The sequence below is a fragment of the Lactuca virosa genome, chromosome 5 (genome assembly GCF_052849685.1).
Source record: "Lactuca virosa cultivar CGN04683 chromosome 5, Lactuca_virosa_CGN04683_v6, whole genome shotgun sequence".
NCBI lineage: Eukaryota > Viridiplantae > Streptophyta > Magnoliopsida > Asterales > Asteraceae > Lactuca > Lactuca virosa.
In genome coordinates, this window is record NC_136430.1 from 305,752,091 (window position 1) to 305,771,446 (window position 19,356).

The window sequence follows — 19,356 nt, forward strand, 5'->3', positions numbered from 1 at the left end:
AAATAGTGTGTTATTGCCTTTGATCTTCTTCCAATTTGATATCTAGGTTGAAATCTCGAAAACCACAGCTTCTAAGAACCCTTCTGGCCTCCAAAAATCGTCCTAAACTTCCCCCATTCGTTCGGGTTCGAATGAGAAGCGTGTCTATATATATATTCTGAAAACAGGGGCTACTCGGCGAGTCCAGTGACCTACTCGCTGAGTCCATCACTTAAAATCCCGTGTACGGCAAGTCAGCGCGTCTTTATCTTCTCGAATCTTTGATGCGACTCGCCGAGTAGTCGACCCTACTCGCCGAGTACCTTGTGTTTTTAGCATTTTCTCAAAACATGAAAGTCGTCCGAAATTGTGTCTAGTTTTCAGAACATTTTGAATCTCGTCAATCGGAGTTACGGTTCATGAAATATGGCCAAAACACTGACGAGGGGTCAAGCTGCCCAGCAACATCCTTCTTTCTTCAAAATCCAAGATCCAAGCTTCCAATCGCTAGTTCCGCTTCCTTTTCCACCCGAGCATGTGTTTTATTGCTGAAATTGAAATATTAAGCTAATTAAGTACCTTTTGTCCATAAAATGATATAAAATCAACAATAATTAATAAGATAATGAATGATTTCTATGACTAAATAAGCCCATATCACTTATGCAGCATGGGAGAGTGATTTCTTATGCTTCTCGGCAACTGAAGCCGTATGAGGTCCAATATCCGACTCATGATTTGGAGTTGGGAGCAGTGGTGTTTTCTCTCAAGATTTGGCGGCATTACTTGGATGGGGTCTGATGTACTATTTACATGGATCACAAGAGTTTAATATATCTCATGGATTAGCCGAATCTGAATATGAGACAACGTGTAACGACGTAAATTTCCAAAACAATTTTTCATTTTTAAATCGTACTTTTACTCATAAAACAATATCAAAACATAATGTATCCAATGTCATCATCACAAAACAATTCCCAAAATCTCAATATAATCTCTATGAGTGTGTACTGATCATGCCGGCGCCTTCCTGCGATCTTCACTGGTACCTGAAACACATAACACACCACACGGTAAGCATAAATGCTTAGTGAGTTCCCCAAAATACCACATACAACACATACGCCACTCGAGGCTATAGTACGACCCTCCCGTCGATGTGTCTCAGCAGAACCCTCTAGTCCCGTAGCTCGTTGGACCCTTCGGTCTGGTCTGTATCGTTGGACCCTTCGGTCCGGTCTATATCGTTGGACCCTTCGGTCCGGTCTATATCGTTGGACCCTCCGGTCCGGTCTATACAACACATAGCATACATATAACACAATGCACATAATCTCATATATACACATAGCATACAAGACCCTCCGGTATACACATAAATACCACTCTAGGTAATGTATAGTGAGAAGACTCACCTCGGGTATCTCGAATGATCTCTCACACGAATATACTGATCTAGCCCCCGCCTAATCACATACACAATATCCTCAAATAAATAATGGCTCTCAAAGGCTATATTAAATCCCCTTCTACAATCCCTCAGAAGGGTAAAAGACCATTTTACCCCTCCTTGATCCAAAAGTCCAAATGTTGACCAAAACACTAAAAGTCAACGAAAGTCAACGGTCAAACTTTGACCCGACTCGTCGAGTGCACATGGGCGACTCGGCGAGTCCATGCGTGTCCTTTTCGCCCCTGGTCCTCACTCGACTCGCTGAGTCAACCCTACACTCAACGGGTTATCACAGGTCGCGAATCGCGGGGCAACCCGACTCGACTCGTCGAGTCCCTTATGGACTCGGCGAGTTCCTCCCATGAAAATGCTCAAATGATCTTTTGAGGTCAGATCTGCTTCACTAACCAGTAGATCTATCCTTCTAATACTCGAAAGTCACGTAAAGGTTCAAACTTTACGTCCATGCAATGCTTATAAGACCAAAAATGGAGAAATAACCTTTAAAATGGGGTTTAACTCTCAACGCTCACATGAAACCTCATAAAGCTGGAAGCTTGGGACCTTTTGGACCTCTCAAGGTCCAGATCTATCATCTATACCCAAAGGAACCTCATATGCTTCACAATCTAACTCAAAATTGTGCAAAGGAAACCTTAGATTCAAGGAATCTATCAAATACACGAAATGGGAAGGAACTTGTACCTCAAAACGTGAATCTCAGTGTGAACAACACAGATCCAAGCTCCACAATCGATCTAGCTTGGATTTTCCAACTCCTTCTTGCAAGATCACACCAAAGGATGAAGAATTAGCCTCCAAATTGCTCTCTAAGCTCTCTTTGCTCTCTAGGGTTTTCACAGGGGAGTAGTGGCCGCAAATGACGGCCATAAGGGCCTTTAAATAGGGCTCAGGCCCTGAGATTTAGGGTTTCACTTTACAGCGCGGACTCGCCGAGTCCACTTATCGACTCGTCGAGTCCGGTCATTAATCCATACAAGAACTCGCGATCCTACTCGGCGAGTCTGAGCGTCTACTCGCCGAGTCCCTCCATAAAACTCAAGATAAATAATTAAAATAAGATACCTGGGAATCCGGATGTTACACAACGTAGGTGGCTTAAGGTTGTCAAGGATTATGACTGTGAGATTCTGTATCACCCAGGGAAATCCAATATGGTCGATGACGCTTTGAGCCGCAAGACGGCTAGTTATTCTTTTGAGAGTTTGTGTATGAGAATATCGATTGATTTTCTGCTTCTTGATCTGATTAGGGAGGCTCAGGTCGAGGGAGTTAAGGAGGAGAATTGGAAACAAGAGAAACTTAGGGGTGAGGTTGACAGGTTCACCTGTGACAGTCGTGGATTATTGACCCGATATGGACGGGTTTGTGTGCTAGATTTTGGTGGGGTCAGGCAGACTGTGCTGGAGGAGGCACATAAGTCCAGGTTTTCGATACACCCCGTAGCCATCAAGATGTATCGGGATTTGAGGCTTAGTTATTGGTGGCCATTCATGAATGTTGAGAGGTGCTTGATATGAGCATATTTAATCATATAATTCATGCATTATCTTAATACTTTATGTTGTTTTTGTCTCAAATATTGAACAAAAGGTACGTAATTAGTTTAAAATTTCATTTTCAGCAACAAAGACATGCTCGGAAGGAAAAGGAAGAGGAATTGGCGATTGGAAGCTTGGATCTTGAACTTTGAAGAAAGAAGATGAAAATGCAGAAGAACACGTCGTGTTATCCTTGAACACGGCGTGTTGATATGGAAAATCCCGATAAAATATTGCCTTGTCGTACACGCGTTTTTAATGATCAACACGACGTGTTGAGTACGTAAACACGACGTCCTGTACCGATTTTCAGCATCTACTTAAGGATCGTTTCCTGTTCAAAACCGTAACGAATGTTTGAAGTTTTTATCGACTTTTGGAGGCCAGAGACATCCCTAGGAGCTGTGGATTTTAGATTTTGACTAGAAGCTTTGAATTGATGAGATCTAAGGCAAAAATCATTAGCAACTTACTTAATTCCTTTGTTTATATCATGTTTGCATTGATGAATTTCATTTTTATGATTGTTTCTGCGAAAGTCATGGGCTAAACACCCTACTTTCGTTTAGAGTTGAGGATCTGATGATTATGGTTTGATTTAGTGGCTTTGGATTATATTGATTTGATTATTTATCATGTTAATCTTGTTAAAAAAACCTTATGTGTTAGTGACAATTATTTTCTGTTGATTAATAGATTATTGAGATTACATGAACATCTTTCTTGATTCCTAACCTCTTATGATTTTGTGAAAACAAGATTATGAGCTTAGTGTTCTGAACATAACGTAGAGTTAGCTAGAGAATAAGTAAATAATTAATGTTTAAGCTATATATGTTGACCAACCATGTATAAGTTAATTGAACCAACCAATTTAATTAATTACTATTACAAGTCTTGCTTGATTCGAACTGAACCCTAGTAAACTCTTTAGTTTAATCATGTTGAGAGAAAAACTTGAGAGACACACTTGAACAAACGTTAGAACAAGTTTATATTGCGGAAATTAAAGTTAATCTCAAAGGATCATAAAGCTCAATAATAAAATAAGTTAGAGTTAGTTAGTTAGATGATTAGTTGCGGAAATATAAGGAAATATAAAAGACAGCAAGTATTATATCAAGTATACACTTAAGTTGATTCTTAACAAGGAATGAAATCAAACCAAGTTAGTAAGTGAGATCAAACTTAGTGATTAAGTCTAGAAAGACTTGCTCCGAAGAGAGATTACAAGGAGTTACGATTATATTTAGGAGATAAGATAGCAGTGAGAAAGAAGAGTGATAAGATTCAAGATGCGTAAGAGAGGTATTTTCATTGAGAAAGGGAGAACTCTATTTATAGAGTCTCGAAGATTACATATGGCCTAATCTGTTTAAGAGTTGCCACGCATGGCACTTTGGATAAAAGAAAGTACTTATACAAAGGACAGATATAAGACTAAATCTAAGAACTGATGACGATGACTGCGGTTGCTGATCTTGACTGCGGGGAGAGATTGACTACGGTTCCTGAAGCAACTTCGGATCTCTTTTAAGTTTAAGAGATCCACTTTTAATGTTTCAACAAATCACTTGATCACTGCTTGAATTGATTTTTTGCTAAAGTATTAGTAATAGTGAACATGAACCTAATCACATTAGAAATCGGTAATTAATGATATATTAATCCATTGCACTTGCCACGAAATCATCCATGGGAATACGTGAATTGAATCTAAATGGAAGTCTCTTTAATATTATTGAATCTAGTTGTCTTTTGTTCTACTTTTAGTCATTAATTGTTCTTTGCTAAGTGTTTAAGTAATTGCTTAAGTTTCTAGTATTGCAAAACTAGAGAAAAACCCATTCTTTATTAACTGTTTTAATTAGTTAACATTAGTAATAGCCTTAATTGTTTTACTATTCCCCGTGTTCGATACCTTACTTACCTACACTAAGCTCCTAATCGATAGGTACACTGCCTACCACGTGTTCATTTTTGTTTAAGTTAGTTAGGATTAAAACTAGTACATTCCACACGTATCAAGTTTTTGTCACCGTTGTCGGGGAACGGTTCTAAATCGTTAATTTTATTTGCTAATTGTTATCGATCCTTTCTATGAGATTTATCTCATATAAAGTTACAGTTTTTCTATTTTAATTTTCGTATTTGTTTTTCTGTTTTTGCGATTGAACATGCCATGGTCAATCTTGAACACGACGTGTTTGTCGTATTTCAAGTTTTCGTTTTTATCCTTTTTGTTCGTTTTACACGTAGTTTTCTGTTTTGTTTCAGGTAGTTTATGACCTGGAATCAATTCTTCGCAAAAAAGAAGGACATATCAATCGGGGAATCAAGCGGTTTTGGAAGCATATAGAAAATTCAAGACGAGAAGGTAGCGGATTACGAGCCCGAAACACCCGAATCTAAAGAAGGGAGTGAAACCGAGCTAAGAGACGAAATGGCAAACATTGCAAATATAGCCATGGAGACTTACAAGAAGCGTATACGTGACGATATTGGGCCATGACTTTTGCAACCCGCAATTCCTACAACCACAAATTTCGAGATGAAAGGTCACATACTTGCCCAACGGAAGACATCCCTTTCTACGGGAAGGATCACGAAGATGATTATAAACATATTGACGAGGTCAACAACATAGCCGAATAATTCAATAATCTGAACGTTCCTCGCGAGACTGTACTGCTAAGGATGTTACTAATGGGTTTTGAGCATCCTAACAACCTTAAGGTGCACATACAACCCTAGATGCTTTGGAACTATGTTTTCTCTATTATACATGCAAAATTGATTTCCAAAGCATTGTCCTTTCTAGCATGCAAATGTAGGTTCTTATACAATAAAACTAGATAGAAAGACATACCTTTTCTTGTAGTTGATTGCTTGGAGCTTTAAGAGCCTAGCACCAATAATATGAATGCCTCAAGTGGAATCGTAAATCACCACAACAACTTGGAAGTTCTTGAGAGAGTATACTAAGCCCACAAAATTGGCTATGCTTCAAGTCTCACACACTAGTGCCGATTTCTAGAGCCTTGGACTTCCTTATCTAGTATGGAGGATTAGGGTTACATCCATGTAAACCCTAATACCCATGACCTTTCATTTCCATTGGATCCATGGATTAAAATCTCCATGGACTATCCATGGACTTCCATGTAAGCTTAGCCCATCCTAAATAATCCATTGGCCCATACTATTAGAATGCATATTTAACTAGCCTCTTTTGATCACTAAATTAATTAATCCTTGATCAATACTAATTAAATAATGTGATTTCATATTAATATATTATAACATATAATATATTAATAAATCATAAATATACTATTCTCAAAAGACTATCCATACAAATTGTTCCGGTGAAGTGCAACCCAAATGGACCATGCCGGGTCGGGTCAAGTGCATACCAAATATAGTTATGGACTTAGACACCTTATCCAATAGTTATCGGTTACATTCAAGGGAGTTGTGAAAGATTGGTTAAAAGCACTACCTCCAGGATCCATCACAACATGGGCCAAGATGCATGAAGAGTTTATAGAGCAATTATGCACACTATCAAAAGTAGCAAAATTAAAGAAAGCAATCACCAACTTTGAGCAAATGGGAGGAGAACCACACTATGAGGAATGGGAGAGATACAAGGGCTTGCTGAGAAATTGCCCCCAGAATGACCTTAATGTTCAACAAGAGGTCTCCATCCTTTATGAGGGAGTAAATGTTACAACCAGGCAGCTCCTTGACTCCTAAGGTCCACTCACGAAGAAAGCACCAGCTGTCATCAAAAAATTGATTGAATAATTCTCTAAACACTCAGGAAAATATCATAACCCAAGAAATGACTCAACTCGAGGAACGGTGAACTCAATTTCGGATGATATGGCGACAATGATGGTCAAGTTGGATAGCATGGGTCGTAGGATGACAAAGATGGACCAATCCATCCACGCAATCCGTGTGGTGTGCGATAATTGTAGCGGGCCTCACCAAACCAAAGATTGTGATCTTGACGAGAACGGAAACCGGAAAGCTCAAGTTTGTTATTCAAGCGGGGATATATATGACGAATATTGGAGAAATCCTAAGAAGAAATGGCTACCCTATGACGAGTACAAGAAGGCGAAGGAGGAAAAATACAAGCAAAAGATAAGAGGGTTTTATCAAAGAGAAGAGATGGTACAAGAAAAGAAGACATATCTTGAAGAAATGTTCATTCGTTTTGCATCCGCATCGGATAAGAGACATAACGAAACGGATGCGGCAATAAAAGGTCAACAAGCTATGATGAGATATAAGCAAGCCCTTATGAGGAGTTAGCAAGCGTCGATCCTCAACATCGAGAAGCAACTCGGTCAACTTGAAAAATAATTCAATGAAAGGTCACTAGGCGGACTTCCAAGCAACATCGAGTAAAATGCGAGAGTCGCAAATATAAATATAGCAACAACCAGGAGTAGGAAAATTTTCTCTCCCTTAACACCCATACCGAGTGAAGATCCGAAGGGTGTGCAGGAAGTGGAAAAAGAGAACTGAAAGTCACACTCTGATGCCCCAACACTACGTGTCAACGAGAAGCACACATTGTGTTTATCGTTAGAAGAAAATAAGATCCCTCCGATTAAGCCATATCAACCTCCATTGCCATTCCCAGGCCGAGCTATACGAGACAAACAAAATGAAGAGTGTAAAAAGTTTCTAGAGCATATCAAGGACCTCCAAATCAACATCCCATTCATTGAAGCGATGACTCAAATGCCAAAGTATGCAAGGTTCCTAAATGATCTCCTTACCAATAGAAGGGAGATGGAGGAGGCATCGAACGTAATTCTGAACGAAAATTGCTCAGCTGCTATGTTGAACAAAATTCCAAAGAAGATGGGAGACCCAGGAAGTCTAACTTTGCCATGTCAATTTGGGAATTTGGCTACAAGTTATGCATTGGACGATTCGGGAGCTAGTGTGAATATTATGCCTTATTCCTTCTTCAAGAAGTTGAACCTCCCGGAGCCGAGACCCATTCAAATGGCGATTCCTCTAGCAAACAACACGGTGACATTCCTAAGAGGAATATGCAAGGATCTATTGTGAAGATTGATAAATTCGTGTTTATGGAAGACCGTTTCTAAGCACTACTTGCACTATTGTAGATGTGAGAGAGTCTAAACTTACCCTGCATGTAGGAGAGGATATAGTAACCTTTGGAGTTAATTGAATATTGAAGCATTCAAGGTCTAGTGATGATGTGATTTCCTCGGTGGATATGGTTGATGAATTGTTAGAAAAGAAACTAGAAAGTTGGCAAGAAAACAAATCAGGGGAATTCATGTTCTATTCAGAGGGGGACTTTGATGCTCAAAAAGACCACAAGAGTTGGAGAAATTAATTGAAGGAAGTGCAGGTGAAGAATGTACAAGAAACTTTAAAGAAGAAACATACCGTGTTGAGGAGAGAAATACGACGTGTTCAGGACAAAATTCGCAATCTGATGAAACAACTAAAGACAACACGACATGTTTGCTTGATAAACACGCTGTGGTAAATGATCAGCATACGGTGTTAAATCTCAAAACCTTACAGGAGCACGACGTTTTAAATAAAAATAAGCAAAAGCTGGTAAAAGTTACTCTTGATCCTGTCCCAAACAAGACGGAGAGTTTAAAGAAAAGAAAGAATAACATTGCTTGGAACAACACAGACAGTAAGGACATTAACCCTTCCTTTGTCTTGCACACGATTGGCGAGAAAGTAGAAGTAATCAAGCCAACCGATGAATTACAAAATGTGGATGAAGAATGGATAATTTGGGAGAAGCATCGAGAAAAGAAAGTAAAGCGAACCAAGCCTCGCACCTTAGTTTCCACAAATTTTGAAGTTTTTACCTTTCAACCATCAGATTCTCAAGTATATGAAGAAAGTGAGAAAGAAACTTTGATTTCAAGTGAAGATGAAGGGGTAAATAAAAAGGAGATCGAGATTGACAAGTTGGAAGTGGAAACCGAAGGACAACAACAACAAGAAGAAAAGACAAAGCTTATTAGAAGAGGTAAGGGAATGGAGCGCAAATTTGAGGAAAACGCCACTAAAAAGAAAAAGAAAGACTCGAAAAATGCATACAAAAGAAAAGTTCAAGCTTACAAAAGAAATTGGAAGGAACAAAAAGTGAAGAAGGAAGTCCTGCTTCCAGCCGTCACAACGTAGAGCAGGAAGGAGTCCAGCTAAAGACTCCTAAAAAAGAAGCGCTTGTAGGAGGCAACTCGTTGTTTGAGTTTGCTTTATTTTTCCCTTTTTCTTTCTTTTAGTTTTTCGTTTTCTTTCCTTTATTTCTTAGTGTTTTGTTAAGGATTTTTATCTTAGTCTTCAAATAATTCAAATGTTGCTTGAGGGCAAGCAAGGCTTAAGTGTGGGGTGTGGTAAAACCTTTTGTGAAAAACATAATTTTTTTGTTCTGAGCACCTAACACATCGTGTATGAGCTGTTCACACGCCGTGTTTGGGTAATTTTTTGTGATTTTTTTTTCAGAAAACCGTTTCAACACGACGTGTTTCCTTTTCAGTTACTGAAAATTTATCAATTTTGTAACATCCTAACTCCCAGGTATAATATTTAATTAATTTATATTCATGTTGTTAGAGAAACTCGACGAGTTGGAGGCCCCAACTCGCCAAGTAGAGAATTAAATGGCCGTGTGATTTTTAGAGTCTACTCAACGAGTTGGAGGATCCCAACTCGATGAGTAGTAGCTGAGTGTGAAAACCTTAATTTTAAGGTTTTGTACCTATTTAAAGGACCTTAACCCTTCATTTCCGCCTCCCTTATCACTTTAACACCCTGAGAGAAACCCTAAATGAGATGGTATCATCTGTGAGAGAGAATAGCTAAAAGTGTGTGATTTGGTGCATTCTTGCAAGGAGATAGAAGAGCATTGGATCTAGTGTTCCTTCAGTACTAGCTGCTAACTAGAGGTAAAAAGCTATCACCTTGATCATTGTTTGGTTAGATCTCTTCTTTAGGAAGTTTGTGGCCATTTCCATCTTCCTTTTGAGCCTTTGAGTCATTTGAGCATGACATGAAGTTGAAACTTCAGATCTGGACTGTATGAGGTCCCTTGAGCATAAAGATCCAAGATTTATCAAGCTATTGGCCAAGTTCCAAACATTAAACCTTCTATAGAGCTTTGTTTTGGCATTTTGAGCCCTAGGTGCCATGCATGGACGTAAAGCTTGCAGCTTTACGTGGTATTTCAGCATTGGGAGGCTAGATCTAGAGTTTGGGACTTTAGTTTTTCTTAGAATAATCTAAATGAGAAATGAACTAGAGGGACTCGACGAGTCCATGAGCCAACTCGACGAGCCGGTAGGGTTTTCCCCTATAGTCTGGACTCGTGCAAACTCGACGAGTTGAGTTGGAGTTTTTCCGATTTTTTGAGAATAGGAGGGACTCGACGAGTTCGGGTCAACATGGACTGTTGACGCGAGTGTTGACTTTCGTTGACTTTTAGGGTTTGGTCAAGACATGAGTTATGGAGACCATGGAGGGGTAAAATGGTCTTTCACCCTTTTCGAGAGTTAGAAAAGGGGTAGCCTAACATTTTAGGGTTGTTATTATTAAGTGTTAATTAGATATGATTATGATATGTAGGCGGAATCTAGACCGATCATCGAGTGCGAGACCTACTTGCTTACTTACGAGGTGAGTCTTCTCACTATAGTTACTTGAGTGGTGATATTATGTGACCAGAGGGTCTTATATGCTTATACCGAGTTATGTGGTATCATGCATTTGTCTTTGTGATTTATGTTGTATATTATTCTGTGCTTTTTTGGTTAGGACCGGAGGGTCCAACCCGAGTTGTGAGACCGGAGGGTCTGCACTGGAACACATGGACCGGAGGGTCCTTATCGAGATATAGCCAGGAGAGGCTAATTATTTGTGTGTGGTATTTTGGGGAACTTACTAAGCTTTTTGCTTACAGTGTTGTGTGATATATGTTTCAGGTGCTTCTCAGGATCGCGGGAAGGCGCCGACTTGATTGTATACACCAGTCGGAGTTTATGTTTTTTAGGATTCTGGGATATTATCAAATAATTGTTGACTTGTGTTTTGACAACTTATACATTGTGGTTTTTGAGAAATGTGATATTGGGTTTTATGTGATTTTAAAAATGAAAATTTTGTTTGAAAATTTAGAGTGTTACAAGTTTGTATTAGAGCCTTGGTTTGAGGGATTCGGATGTACTTTCGGGTATGTGTGGACTCAAACTGAGGATTTGAGAAAACTTTCTAAAAAGAAACGATTTTTTTTCTCTAAAACGAGTAAGAGTTTTAAAGAGAAAACGAGACGGAGCAGTGTGTACAATCCGCCAGAGCCTGAATGGTGATTTCCCAAAATACCATTACTTTTTTATATTATGAGATACTTATGAGATATTAGAGTTGCATGCTAGAAAATAGGCTAGGTATTTCAGGGATTTAGAGCTAGAGTTTCTTGATTCATGATGCCTTAGCCTAGGAAATGCTATTCATTGATCTTATCTACTATTTGCTCTGTGAGTGTGCTGAGTAGGGATACATAGCAGGAATTTTCTTTAGAGAGGGTTTCGAGTAATCTACGAGAGATACCTGGATGAGCATTGAGGAATATACCGAGAGAGTAGTTTGAGATTTGTGAGGGATAGAGTACTTGTGAATTAGGATCCTCGAAGGAGGACTTGGGACGACTACAGGTTGGTATGTAAGGTAGTATTGGGCCCGTATTACTGAAAGCACCAGATCTGTATGCGACCCAAGTAAGAACCTTAGGATACTAAGGAGCGTGTAGGGGTGGGTAATGGCGTGAGTACTTGAGCTAGTCTTTGATGATTTTCATGTTTACATGTCAGATACACTATGGTGATTACCCGCAACAACCCCGGGGGCAGTGGTACTAGTGACGAGGAGATCCACAGGAACATTACGGAGGAGGTGGCCTCAGCTATCAGGGAGGCCATACCAGATATGTTCGACTCTATTAAGACCATACTGATTAAGAAATTTGATGAGCGATATGCTGCTGTCACGAAGGCTGCTGCTGCCGCAGCCACCGCAGCCATAGCCGATGCGAGGCCTCAGGGGAGTGATTCGTTGTTGCTTCGGTAGTTCAACAACACGAAGCCACCGGATTTCAACGAGACCCATGACCCGATTGATGCTATGAGATGGATTTCTAATAATGAGGGATGTTTCTATACTTCTTCATGCCTTGAGGACCTAAAGGTACGATTTGCGCTGAACCAGCTTCGCTTGGGAGCAAAGGGCTGGTGGAGGTTTGTGACGACTGATTATTCTCCTGCAGACCATGTAGAAGTGACTTGGACGAGGTTCACACAACTATTCTGAGATGAGTACGTTCCTAGGTGGAGAGGGAGCGTTTTGCCTTGGAGTTTCTATCTCTCAAGCAGAAGACAAAAACCGTGACAGAGATTACGAGGATGTTTCATGAGAGGGCGCCGTTTTGCCCTAAGCATGTGTCTACGGAGTAGGCACGTGTGACCCGGTACTTGAGCATACTGAGACGAGATATTCAAGAGTTCGTGACGAACTCTTCATATTGAACATTGGCTGAGCTACAGACCAATTCCAGGAGGAGGGAGATTGGGCTAGAGTTTCAGAGTAGAGAGGAGGAGGAGTCCCAGAGTAGAGACAGGAGACCAGTACAGTCGCAGTCGGCGACCAAGCGGGCCAAGCCCACTGATTTGAGAGCTGGAGGCCAGAAGGGCCGCACTTGTGGCATGTGCGGCAACTGTCATGAGGGATCTTACCGAGTAGGGATTTGCTACAAATATGGCAAGGAGGAGCATATGGTGAAGGACTGTCCGAAAGGATTTGTGATTTGCTTTCATTGCAACCAGACTGGCCACCAGAAGGCCGAGTGTCCTCAGCTCACACAAGGATCAACCCAGGCTTCTACTCCTACTGCTTTGCGCGTTACTGATGGCCGGCCGGTGAAGGCCAAGGCTCCGAGAGCTCATGGGAGAGCATTCTAGCTGACTGCGGAGGAGGTCCGCGTCGCGCCTGATGTTGTTGCTGGTACGTATCTCCTTATTTATGTTATTTTGAGATTTGTCTATGCACATACTGTGTTGCTTATAGGTACGTTTCTTGTGAGTTATGTTCATGCTTTGGTGTTATTTGACTCGGGTGCGAGTCAAACATTCGTGTCTTTATCCTTTAGTCGTCACATTAGTGTTAGACGCGAGACATTGAGTCGACCACTGAGGGTTTCTATAGCCGATGAGCATGTATTTTTTTCCACTGATGTATTTAGAGGACGTTTTTTAGAGATCTTTGGTGTTGAGTTCCTGATAGATCTGGTGCCGATAGCGATGGGTGATGTCTGTGTCATAGTGGGCATGGATTGGTTGAGCCGGTTTGGAGCCGTGATTGACTGTGAGCGTCAGATGGTGACCATACGAGACCCTAGTGGGGGATTACTTACTGTGTATCACGAGGGAACTAGATCGGGTTCAGCTTTATGTTCTGCCGCTAGGGCGAGGTAGAGTTTACAGCAAGGATGCATGGGGTTTTTAGCATATGTGACGGATACGAGAGTTGCCGCTGAGAGGCCGAGTTCTATCTCCGATGTTCCGGTAGTATGTGAGTTCTCGGATGTTTTCCCCGAGGAATTACCGGGTGTGCCTCCTGAGAGGCAGGTGGAGTTCCGGATCGATTTGATTCTGGGTGCGGTGCCTATTGCCAAGGCACCTTATCGGCTTCTGCCGCCCGAGATGTAGGAGTTGTCCTCGCAGCTCCAGGAGCTGCTGGAGAAAGGTTTTATTAGACCGAGTAGCTCACCGTGTGGAGCACCGATCCTTTTTGTTAAGAAAAAGGATGGGTCACACCGGATGTGCATCAACTACAGGGAGTAGAACAAGCTGAGAGTCAAGAACCGTTATCCACTACCGAGGATCGACGATTTATTCGTTTAGTTGCAGGGGGCGTCTTGGTTTTCCATGCTTGATTTGAGATATGGGTATCATCAGATGAGGGTTTGCGAGGATGATATCTAAAAGACGGCCTTTAGGACTCGTTATGGGCACTACGAGTTTGAGGTGATGCCTTTCAGACTCACCAACGCACCGACAACGCTCATGGACCTCATGAACCGAGTGTAGGCCTGGCAATGGAGCAGGTTTTGACCCTGATCCGATCCAAACCCGTAAGAATTATATGGGTTTGGAGCATAGTTTTTGATTCGTTTACCCGTTAACAACCCGTACCCGCTAACCCTTTTATTAAAAGGGTCGGGTATGGATCATCACAGATCTGATCCGTTTATAACCCGCGCCGTATAAATTTTAGAAATATACGTTTATATGTCTAAAGTTTAATTTTAAATATAATCAAAAGTCCAAAGGGAAAAAACCCAAAGGCCAAACTATTTTTACATAGGACTCGAGGAGTCAACTTCTAGATGGTCTATTAACAAGAATCATGGTATCATTTTATTAATATTTCATCAAGCAATCACTAATTTCATTTATAAAGCAATAAAGTCATTATCAAACGAAAGAAAGTTTGCAATTGCTATTCTCTATCACCACATTCGATATTCTAAAATTAATCGGAAGTTACTACAATAGTGAATTTAATTCCAATCGAAAGTCCTCGAGTATGTAATGCGTTTTCTAAATAAACACTTTTGTTTGATTAATCAAAAAACCTATGGGTTATGGGGTGAGTTTGGATATATGTTGATTCGGTGGATAAGGGTATGGGTTTGATTATTTAAAACCCTGCGGGTTACGGAGCGGGTTTGGATTGGATTTTGAAATTTGCTAAATGGGTTTGGATCAAGGTCGATTCACTCCAAACTCGCCCCATTTCCAGGTCTAACCGGGTGTGCCGGCCCATGTTGGACAGGTCGATGATCATGTTCATAGACGCCGCTTTGGTGCACTCGAGGTGTAGGGAACAACACGTAGAGCATCTTCGGGAGATTCTTGGAGTATTGAGGATGGAGAGGCTTTATGCCAAATTCTCCAAGTGTGATTTCTGGTTACGAGAGGTCTAGTTCTTGGGACACCTTGTTAACCAGAATGGGATTTTGGTTGACCCGACCAAGATTGAGGCAGCTATGCGATGGGAGGTGTCGAGATCCCCATCCGAGATCTAGAGTTTTCTGGGTCTGGCGGGTTACCATCGAAGGTTTATCATAGATTTCTCCAAGATTGTCGTTCCTCTCACCAGGTTGACTAGGAAGGGTGTTACCTTTGTCTGGGGGCCCGAGCAACAGGCCTCATTTGAGACTCTTCGCCAGAGATTGTGCGAAGCTCCAGTGTTAGCCCTTCCGGAGGGAGTAGAGGACTTCGTAGTCTACTGTGATGCATCCATTTCCGGGTTGGGTATCGTGTTGATTCAGAATGGGCACGTGATATCATATGCATCGAGGTAGCTGAAGACTCACGAGACGAGATATCCCACCCATGATTTGGAGTTGGGGGCGGTGGAGTCCGCCCTCAAGATTTGGCACCACTATCTCTATGGTGTCCGGTGTACCATATACACGGACTATAAGAGCCTGAAGTACCTTATTGACCAACCCAACCTGAATATGAGACGTAGGAGGTGGTTGGATGTAGTGAAAGACTATGACTGTGAGATTTTGTATCATCATGGCAAGGCTAATGTGGTAGCCGATGCCCTGAGTCGTAGAGCAGCGAGTGCTCCAATTCGGGACGTGTGCATGAGGATGACAGTGATGACCCCAATCTTAGATAACATCCGAGAGGCCCAAGCAGTGGCCATGAGACCAGAGAACCGGAGAGAGAGTGGGTGATCGGGAAGATTTCTAAGTTTAAGACTGATAGTCGTGGGCTTATGACCTATCATGGGTGGATATGGGTGCCATATTCGGGTGGATCTCGACATACTTTGATGGAAGAGGCCCATAAGTCGAGGTTTTCTATTCACCTTGGTGCCACTAAGATGTATTTGGACTTGAGAATGGATTATTAGTGGCCTTGTATGAAGAGAGATGTGGCATGGATAGTCGAGAGATGCTTGACCTGTTGCCAGGTCAAGGCAGAGCACCAGCGTCCTCGTGGCAAGTTGCAGCCTTTGGAGATTCCTCTATGGAAGTGGGAGCATATTTCCATGGATTTTATTACCAAGTTACTGAGGACTGCGCGAGGTGTTGATGCGATATGGGTGATTGTAGTTCGGTTGACGAAGACTGCTCACTTTCTGGCTATAAGTGAGAGCTCTTCTACGGAGAAATTGGCCGAGATCTACGTTCGAGAGGTGGTGGCACGACATGGGGTGGCAACATTGATAGTGTCAAATCGGGATGTGCGTTTTACTTCCAGGTTCTGGAAGAAATTTCATGAGGCGTTGGGTACCCTGTTGCATTTCAGCACCGCTTACCACCCACAGACAGACGGGAAGAGCGAGAAGACGATTTAGACGCTCGAGGACATGCTACGCGCATGTGTTATGGACTTCGGTGGAAGTTGGGATACTTACTTGCCCTTGGCTGAGTTTTCATATAACAACATCCATCACTCCAGTATCGGTATGCCTCCCTTTGAGCTTTTATACGGGAGGAGGTTCCGGACCCCCTTCTGTTGGGGAGAGGTAGGGAAGAGAGTGATGGGGAGCACTGAGATAGTGCTCAAGACGACAATGCAGATCCAACAGGTCTGAAAGAGGTTACTGATGGCTCAGAGTCGTCGGAATAGTTACGCAGACCGACAACGTTCCGAGCTAGAGTTCCAAGTCGGAGATTATGTTCTCTTGAAGGTATCCCCATGGAAAGGGGTGATCCGATTCAGGAAGCGGGGCAAGCTGGGCACTAGATACATTGGTCTTTTCAGAGTAATCACTCGAGTGGGTAAGGTAGCTTACCGGTTAGAGCTGCCTGCAGAGTTGAGCCAGATTCATAACACCTTCCACGTGTCCCAGCTGAGAAAGTGTGTAGCCTGATGAGACTGTAGTGGTTCCTTTAAAGGACATTCAGGTTGATGATCGCCTGCACTACATGGAGAAGCCGATAGCGATCTTGGATAGGAAGGTGAAGGTCTTGAGGAATAAAGAGGTGCCCTTGGTTTAGGTTCAGTGGCAACATCGGAAGGGATCCGAGTGGACTTGGGAGCCGGAGTCCGAGATGCGGGAGCAGTACCCAGAGTTGTTTCCTGAGGATGACTTCGAGGGCGAAGTCTGATTCTAGTGGGGGAGAATTGTAACATCCCGACTCCTAGGTATAATATTTAATTAATTTATACTCATGTTGTCAGAGCAACTCGACGAGTTGTGTAACACCTGTTCTAGGTATTGACTATTTTATGTAATGTTTAAAGTTTTGTTCATGGACTCGGCGAGTTGGGGTGCTCGAACTCGTCGAGTAATGACTATTAGGGGACGCAGGGTTTGGGTCCTACTTGACGAGTCAGAAGGCCCCGACTCGACGAGTAGGAGCTCTAAAGAGAAACCCTAATTTTTAGGGTCTGCACCCTATTTAAGGAAATAACCCGCCTCTTGTGGCCTCCCTTATCACCCTTTTAGCCAGATAGAACCCTATTTCGACCGTCCATCTTCTAGAGTGAGAGTGAGAGCTTTTGTGAGTGATTTCGGGGTATTTGTGAAGGATTTTAGAGCTTGAAGAGGAAGAAGCAAGGAGAGGAGCAGTAGATCCAACATCTACTCTGTCTTGGCCATCATTTTGAGGTATAAAGTCGTCACCTTGATCTCTAGTTGATTAGATCCCTTTTCTTGGAAGTAAATGACCATCTTTGGTGCAATATGGAGTCAAACTTGGATCTGGACTTATCACAAGGATATGGTTCCAGATCTGGACCTCTCTAGGTCCCTAATTACATAAAGTTGCTCACTTTATGCATCCTAGCCCCTTTCCATGCACAAAAACCTTGTAGGAAGCCTAGTTTTGGTGTTATGGACTTGAAGGGTCTTGCATGCACGTAAAGTTTGCAACTTTATGTGGTATCTGCACTAAGGGAGTTTGGATCTGGAGTTTGGGACCTTAGATCCCATTGTAAAGGGCTAAACTTGGAAAGGACTAAAGGAACTCGTCGAGTCCCTTAGCTGACTCGACGAGTCGGGGTAGGTTTTGCCCGTTTTTGAATTTCTGGATGAGTGCAGTGAAGCATTAGGGTTTGGGTCCGTTTAGACATTTGTTTTCTGGACACATGATGAACTCGACGAGTCACTAGGGTGACTCGACGAGTCGAGGCGGGATTCAGTGGAATGGACTCGGGAGGAACTCGACGAGTTACAAAGGTGACTCGGCGAGTTAACGAGTCATACAGATAACTCGACGAGTTGCTGGATGCACTCGACGAGTTGAGGTCAACATGGACTGTTGACCTTGACTTTGACCAGGGTTAACTTTGAGGGTAATTATGGGATTATGACAAGTTAATCACATTATGGGTATAGGAAGTTGAGTAGGAGCGGTGCGTGGGACATACCTGATTCTAGCTTGTCAGTTCGGCATTCGAGATGTGAGTCTTCTCACCATACCAATGGGTCTAAGGCACCAAGGCCGGCCCATTTTATGTTATGTGGATTGTTGATTGATTATGTGTTACGTTAGTATGACATTTGCATGGAAGACCCCAAGGGGTTCCCGTGGCAGTAGTCTGAGACCACGTGGGGGTTCCCGTGGCATTTGGTATAAGACCTTAGAGGGTTTCCATGGCATCCTAGTATATCTGCATGGATAGTTTGCATTATGTCTTGTTTGTTAGTGAAGACCTTGTGGGGGTTCCCAAGGCAGGAAGACCATGTGGGGGTTCCCATGGCAGGCAGTTAAGACCACATGGGGGTTCCAGTGGCATTAGGTGTAAGACCCTGGAGGGTTTCCATGGCTTCCTTGTATGTTGTATGCATAGCTTATGTGATATATGTAGCTTTTATAGCTAACTTGATATGTGTTATTGTTGTATTTGGTGTCTAAGCCCATAACTATAATTGCGATGTACTTGACCCGATTGTAGCATGGTCCTTTTGGGTTGCCTTCACTAGTGCAATTTGATAGGATGGACTTTTGAGAATAAGGTTATTTATAATTTATTAATATATTACAAGTATAATATATTAATATGAAATCATATTACTTAATTAGTATTGATCAAGAATTAATTTGGAATTAATTTTGTGGTCAAAAGAGACTAATAAAATATATGGGGGTTGATTGTGTAAATCAATGATACTTATAATGTGGGCTAATGATCCATGGTTATTTGGGTGGGCTAAACCTACATGGATAGTCCATGGAGGTTAACCCATGGAGCCTAGGTAATATGAAAGGTCATTAGGGTTTACAAAGTGTAACCCTATCATTTTCTACACTATAAA

The 19,356-nt window shown here is 42.0% G+C and overlaps 1 non-coding gene across 1 annotated transcript; it reads right to left on the minus strand.

The window, feature by feature from the left end:
• Positions 1-6,576: 6,576 nt before the first annotated feature.
• On the minus strand, positions 6,577-6,683 carry LOC145118056 (small nucleolar RNA R71). Its single transcript, XR_013713040.1, has one exon. It is a non-coding gene; the product is annotated as a small nucleolar RNA R71 (small nucleolar RNA).
• Between the last annotated feature and the right edge of the window lie 12,673 nt (positions 6,684-19,356).